Source organism: Octopus bimaculoides, chromosome 8 (assembly GCF_001194135.2).
Source record: "Octopus bimaculoides isolate UCB-OBI-ISO-001 chromosome 8, ASM119413v2, whole genome shotgun sequence".
In the NCBI taxonomy this organism is placed as follows: domain Eukaryota; kingdom Metazoa; phylum Mollusca; class Cephalopoda; order Octopoda; family Octopodidae; genus Octopus; species Octopus bimaculoides.
Window position 1 is genome coordinate 83,875,349 of NC_068988.1, and position 7,784 is coordinate 83,883,132.

At 38.3% G+C, this 7,784-nt stretch overlaps 1 protein-coding gene across 1 annotated transcript in view; it reads left to right on the forward strand.

Annotated features, from left to right (window-relative positions):
• The window catches only part of LOC106872413 (pancreatic triacylglycerol lipase), a 76,244-nt gene that overhangs the window by 7,435 nt on the left and 61,025 nt on the right, over positions 1 to 7,784 (forward strand). The gene's annotated exons all lie outside the window — the stretch shown is intronic.

The following is a 7,784-nucleotide window of genomic DNA, read 5'->3' on the forward strand; positions in this document are numbered from 1 at the left end:
TATACATATACATATACATACATACATACATACATACATACATACATACATACATGTATGTACGTATGTATGTATGTATGTATGTATGTATGTATAGTTGATAGCTTCTGTTCCCTAAAAAATCTAATTAGTAGTGGATGTGGGAGATCTAAAATATAGTAACCAGAGTTAGAACTGGCTAGAAAAAGTTCAAGAACCAATTAAAACTATTGGCTACAATGGGTTTCTTCCTCAAAGTGTAGAGCAGATTGTGAGCAAAGTGTGATGCATGATAGTGAGACATGAGCCTAGGGTACATGAGTCTAGGATCTATGTAGGCTAGAAAGAAATGAAGTAAGCATGCTCTTCTGGATGTGTAACGTTAGTGTGCATGAAAGACAGAGCATAAAAAGCTGAAGGAAAAAAGAACTGAACATAAGAAGAATCAGAGGAAGTGTACAAGAGAGAAGAGTGTTTGAATGAGTGTTGGAAAGATGCATATGAAGGGGGGGGGGCGGTGGATAAAGATGTGCTGTGCAGTCAAAGTAAATGGAACTTGTAGAAGGAGAGTGAGGGAGACTTGAGATGAAGTAAAGGCAGATCCGAAGCTGTTACATCTCATTGAGGAAATGACAAAGGACTGTGTTGACCAGTAATGCATGGTGGGGGAGAAGGGGATCTGCTTGCTTATCAAGACATAGCTAAGCAGGAGCTAAATTATGTATATTTTGTATGTATACAGATATATACTGCTTAGCATATGTACGTACATACGTGCACATATACATGCATTCATATCTATATCTTCCAACTCTCAAGTCGGTTTCTTTGATGACCTTTCACCTCTCTAACAGCCATATCACTCTACTATATTGTCAGTTTGCCTTAGAAAGATAGTGGATCTCTGCTGTTCATCACTTATTGCACTCTCTCATTCATGCCTTTATTGCTTGTCTTCTGTTTGCTATACATTGCCTATTGCTCAACTCTCAATCACTGCCTCTTCTCAGTTCCAACTGTACTATGCTTTCTGTGTGACCAAGGATGGCTGTGAGTCTTGTCTGTTACTTTACTTCCAATGTAACTAGGGAGAATTCTGTATCTATACCGAGCCTGTCCCTGACACTTCTTTGTGCCATTCACTAGTGCAGGGCTCATCTACTTACCATTCCCCTTGCCACCACCCTCATCTCTTGACCCCTCTGGCCCATTTTAAAACCTATATACAGGTGGCTAGATTGGATCACTTATGCCCAGTTCACTTTACTTTCACCCTTCCCCTTGTACTGCCTGCCATTACTTTGTGGTACTCTGTTAGTGTACATCTGTAATTACTATTTCTTCCACATTGCCACAGTGGTGTGGTAGTACATACTGGTTGATTCTATTGGGGGACGAGATAATTGTTCATCAATTTTTGATACTGGGCCTAAAGATATTTCCTTTGTTCTACTCAGAATTTTCACTGGCAGAATTCTGGGGACTGGAGCTTGTTCTTCATTATTTTCATTTTCCTTGTTTTTCCCAAGTCTTCTCAGTTCTTTCAGATGTGTTTTATTCAGACAAGTGTAACAACTAAGCCTTCTGCCTTGTATCATTAATCTCTCACTCCTTATCTTGGCACCTTCTACTGGGCACAACTTCACTGTGGCTTTCAGAAGTGATTAGGGCTTGCTCCTTCATTTTGAAGACCCCTGATCACAAGTCACCTTTCATTAACCTTTGTTCACTCTTTCCCACACTGTGACATTAAAGTCACCACAAGCCATGCAACAATATTGGATCCAATCTCTTTTATAATGACTCTTGTGTTTCATTGAACCATGTATTGGAGTATAAACATATTGTCAGAGGCGTGTCTGGTTATTTCAGCCAATATTTTGGCTGCATCTTCAGTTTTAAAGGTAATGTAGCATTTGCCTTTTTCAATTGAAATAATTTCTCCAAGTCTAGAAGAACTTATGGCATTACATGACATGAGGGAAAATTTAACCTAATTAAACAGAGGTGTATAATTTTTCCGTTTGATCTCTCCCGAATTATTTCTCATGGCAAAGAAATGCTGTGTTCAGTTTCACAAAACTATCCAATCTACATTTTTCTTTGTAACTGTGATAAATCTAAAAGTTCCATCTGTCTATTTTGCATTGGTGGAAGGCTTGTCTTCACACAGCTTCTATAAGAATGAACTGCAGTATTTGGAATCATGTACAATCACTGCTGCCATTGTTCTTGTTATAACTGTTGCTGTCTTCCAAATGACATTTTAGAGTTTTTAGGACATTTTCTTCTATTAATTATACACCATGCTCATTCCTTTTCTTCTTTCATAGATTTAGTTATGTGTTTTGATTTAGTGTCGATCATTTGGCCATTGTAGTGTTTTGTTATGTGGTATAATTATGTGTGGTAGCCATTTTGGTTGTGAAAATATAATACAGGTAAATGAAATTTTAAAGTTTGTGATAAAAACCTCTTTCCTTCTGTTATCTATCAAGAGTAGCCCCTCATAAGGCAATTATAATACTCTTAACAAGTACTGCAATGAAAATTTTATTTAGCAATACCCGAATAGCTTATGTTTTTAAGAGATAAGCAAAGACTGACATCTTCAGAGAAAGAAGGAGATAAAGAAGAAGAAGAAGAAGAAGACGAAGAAGAAGAAGAAGAAGAAGAAGAAGAAGAAGAGCAACAACAACAGCAACAGCAACAATAATTATTTCTAATTTTAGAAACAATTAGGCACAAGTCCAGTAAATATTTATACTTGTCTGGTACCTTATTTTATCAGCTGCAGAGAAATGATAAGCAAATTGACTTTCGTGGGATTTGAACTCAGAATGTAAAGAGCCACAATAAACGCCACAAAGCATTGTCTTTTAATGCTCCAACAATAAAGCACAAAGACAAACTAGTGTGGTGCAAGATAAGGTGATTAAATTTACTTCCAGTACTTGATTGGTACGTTATTTTACCAACCTCAGAAGACTAAAAGTCATAAGTATCCAAGATTTTATGGCAATGACCATAGGTTTTGAACCATTTTAAAAACATTTAATGGCCTTTTTAAAGAAGGACTATCTGATTCAACATCCTTGAGATACAATGGGATTGGAAACAATGAAATAATTTGATGCATAAAGATTTTATCTTTTTCCTTACATATCTGCTGTTATTACATTATGAAATCAGAAGGTGAGGAGCTAGTAGAATTGTTAGCATGGTGGACTAAAACACTCTGCTGCATTTCTTTTAGTTTTACATTCTGAGTTCAAATTCCACCAAGGTCAACTTTACCTTTCATTCTTCCAGGATCAATAAAATAAGTACCGGTTGAGTACTGAGGACTAGCCCACCTTGCCTAGAATTTCAGGATTTGTGCCTATCTATAAGGGTAGGTTGAAAAGTTCATTGGCTAACAATGAAGATGTGTTGCTAGAGCTGTGAAATCTTGAATACATTAATTTCATCTCTTCTTATTACTAACTGCATTGTTTCTTGCCAGGTAAACAGGCATATGACTGTTAAAAGAAGACTTCAAAGAAACTAGTAGTGGCCTTTCTTGAAAGTGGAGAAAATTTGGCATTGTGGTGTTATCAAGTACCTGTAGAAAAAGGATTTATCTCACCAAGGACATTCATACAGACATGGCTGCAACTTTATGGGTTGATACCCTAGCTTTGTCAACAGTGCAAAAGTGGACAGCTGAATTTAGGAGGAGAAAGGAGAGTCTTGAAGATGACCCAACATCTGGACGTCTTGCAACTGCCACCATCAAGCAAAACATTGATTGTGTTGAACACATAGTGATGGATAACAGACGATTGACTATAAATCAAATAGCCAATGCTATTAGAATATCCTGTGAGGTAGTTGAGGATACTTTGCACAATGAACATAGCATGAGGAAGGTTTCTGCTTGTGGGTGCCAGATCTTCTGACGCCTGATCAAAAGCACACCAAGCTGATCACATAACAAGAAAAATCTGACTTTGTTTGAAGAAGATTCAACTGGTTTTCTCAAATGTTTCCAGACCTAGGATGAGTGTTGGCTTCATCACTTTGAGCCAGAGACAGAGACAAACCATGCAGTGCAAACATCCCGCCTCATCTACTCCAAAGAAAGCCAAGTTTGTTTCATCTGCAGGGAAGGTGATGGCCTCGGTTTTGGGGGGATGCAAAAAGCATTGCATATATTGACTGTCTTCAAAATAACCATACCACCAATGGAGAGTGCTATGCCAACTTGCTGAGGCAGTTATGAAAGTCTATCAAAACCAAGCACCCAAGAAAACTGATGAAAGGGGTCCTGTCTTATGAGGACAATGCTCTAGCATACCAGTCCTTGGTTTCAATGGGTACTGTGTGTGGCTGTGACTTTCACCTGGTTGATCACCCCCTACTAGTCTTCTGATTTGGCCTCATCTGACTATCATCTGTTCCCTGACATAAAAATGCACTTGGCTAGAAACCAGTATTGCAGTGATGATGATGTCATATCTGTTGATGACTTTTTGACTAAACAAGATGAAACTTTCTTCAGCAATGGGGTCCAAGCACTGCAACACTGATGGAAGCATTCTGATAGATCCTGGAAATGACACAGTTATACATTTTCCAGTTTATCTATAAAATATTGGTACTGGGACCAGTAGGAAGGGTATAGATTTTCTCCCAAATCTGCCACAGTCAAATAACTACATACTTCAGTTTCAAAACATGATTACTGAAGTTATCTTTTACTTTGACTCCATTTCAAGGAATTTATTATTTGGGATCCATTAGTTGTGTTTAACAGCCATACAGAATTATTATTTTGTGCATACACCTGACTGGTTCCCATGCCAGTGGTGTGTAAAAAGTACCATTCGAACATGGTCAATGCTGGTGCTGCCTGACTGGCCCCCGTGCTGGTGGCACGTAAAAAGCACCCACTACACTCTCAGAGTGGTTGGCATTAGGAAGGGCACCCAGCTGTAGAAACCTTGCCAGATTAGATTGGTGCCTGGTGCAGCCTCCTGGCTTGCCAGTCCTCAGTCAAACTGTCCAACCCATGCCACCATGGAAAACAGATGTTAAATGAGGATGATGACTTCTCACATAGTCTTTTATATTTACATTCAATAAACACTTTATATAACCCTCTACATTTATTGCTTCATGTTTCTCTACCTGTATCTTACATGTATATCATATATAATCTTCTACATTCTCCATCACTCATCATCATACATCTTACACACCACATATAGTCTTCAATATTCAGTGCCCCATGTTTTACACAACCCCTGTAGTCCTCTATATTCACTAACTTATGTTTCACTACTATATAGCCTCATGCATGTTACACACACATCATAGTCCTCACTATCCATGTTTCCCAACCAAACACCATCAAACATTTTGCACCCACTACACTTCATACTCAACATTCACTGCCCCATATTTTGCACCCAGTGCACAGAATTACCATATAATCACATGCTTAACCCATGCCCTGCTATATACTGTTTTGAAATATTATTCCCCATTTCAATGAATCAATCAAAATTCATAGTCCCCAGAGCCTTTAACATACAAAAACAGAAACATTACCCTCTCCTTTTATATCCGCCAAAAGACTAAAGATTATTTTTTACAAACAACATAAGTAACAGTTTTCAATACCTCGCCCACCCTAGCCACTTCAACCTAATGGGAATGTAGACACACTGCTATATTATACATGTGGGAATATAACTGCCCCAATATTTATCTGAGAAAAAACAGCTGTTCTTGTATATGTTATTGGGAAGAACAGTTGATAAAGTAAGAAAGTTTAAACATTAAAGTAAAACAAGTAAACAAAATAATTAATTCAGATTTTATTTAGGTTTGAACCAAGAATATGTTTACATTTTTTAGCTGGGTTTCTTGCATAGTGGTTCCAAGTGGGGTTTTACTTTTTATATGTATTTGTTTTGCATATCTAAATATGCATATTTGTTGACAATTATATATACATATATGTCTGTATGTGTGTATGAGTGTGTGTGTGTGTGTATGTGTGTATTTGTGTGCATGTGTGTACACACATATTTACACATACACTCATCACACACACACATGCAAACACACATGCACACACATGCATGCACACACACACACATAGCCACACACACACACACACACACACACACACACACACACATACACACACCACATACAGGTGTAGCTATAGGCACACATGTTGCTGTGGTGTTAAACATCTTGTTTTACATGAATATTGTTCGTGTCTAGTCTTCCATGAAAAATATATCTGGCCATGGGAAATATTAATGTGCTCAGAAACAGGTGAGGACTGGCAACAGAAATACATGTATATGTATATATAATATATGTATATCTATCAATCTATCTATCTATGTGTGTGTGTGTGTGTATTGGGTCATCCCATAAATAATGTGACATTTTCAATTGCTTGAACTAAAAGTCGGAGGGGGATGGGATAAACTACCTGCATCGACTTGCTATAAAAGCAGGTAGTAATTTTACCTTGTACTTATTCTTAGTGCAAGTAGTCGTGGTCACTGCTGGTGCCATGTAAATGGCACCTATGCACTGTAATCATGGTCATTGCTGGTGCCATATAGATATCACCCATGAATCGTATTGGTGGAAGGCTTGTCTTCACACAGCTTCTATAAGAATGAACTGCAGTATTTGGAATCATGTACAATCACTGCTGCCATTGTTCTTGTTATAACTGTTGCTGTCTTCCAAATGACATTTTAGAGTTTTTAGGACATTTTCTTCTATTAATTATACACCATGCTCATTCCTTTTCTTCTTTCATAGATTTAGTTATGTGTTTTGATTTAGTGTCGATCATTTGGTCATTGTAGTGTTTTGTTATGTGGTATAATTATGTGTGGTAGCCACTTTGGTTGTGAAAATATAATACAGGTAAATGAAATTTTAAAAGTTTGTGACATGGAAAAGCACCCATTACACTCCTGGAGTGGTTGGTGTTATGAAGGGCATCCAGCTTTAGAAACCATGATAAACCATACTGGAACCTGGTGCAGCTCTCCAGCTCGTCAGCTCCAGTCGAACCATCTAACCTATGCCAGCATAGAGAGCGGACATTAAATGATGATGATGATGAGGAACTTATTTACCTAAATTTTAACATCATCTCCTTTGAAATAGTCACCCTGTGCTGCAATACACTGGTCCCAGTGTTCCTGTCCATGACAATTTCAGAGACTACAGCATATTCATGATCACAAAAACACAAATTTAACAATTTACAAAGTAAACACAATGAAGTCACTTGGTACTCTGCCTCAAGAAGATCACTACTAGGTCTTACTGTGCACACTTCCATATGTTGTTATCTGTTGGCATGCCACAGAACTAGTCTAGGAACTTTTTGGTACACCACATATATATATAAGGCAGACTGTATGACGCATGCGTACGAACAACCATGCTACATGGCAGTGAAACATGGGCTGTAACTGCTGAGGACATACGTAAGCTCGCAAGGAATGAAGCCAGTATGCTCCGTTGGATGTGTAATGTCAATGTGAATACCCGTCAGAGTGTAAGTATCTTGAGAGAAAAGCTGAACATTAGAAGCATCAGTTGTGGCGTGCAAGAGAGACGATTGCGCTGGTATGGACATGTGGTGAGAATGGAGGAGGATAGCTGCGTGAAAAAGTGCCACACCCTAACAGTTGAGGGAACCCGTGGAAGAGGTAGGCCCAGGAAGACCTGGGCTGAGGTGGTGAGGCAAGACCTTCGTACATTGGGCCTCACCG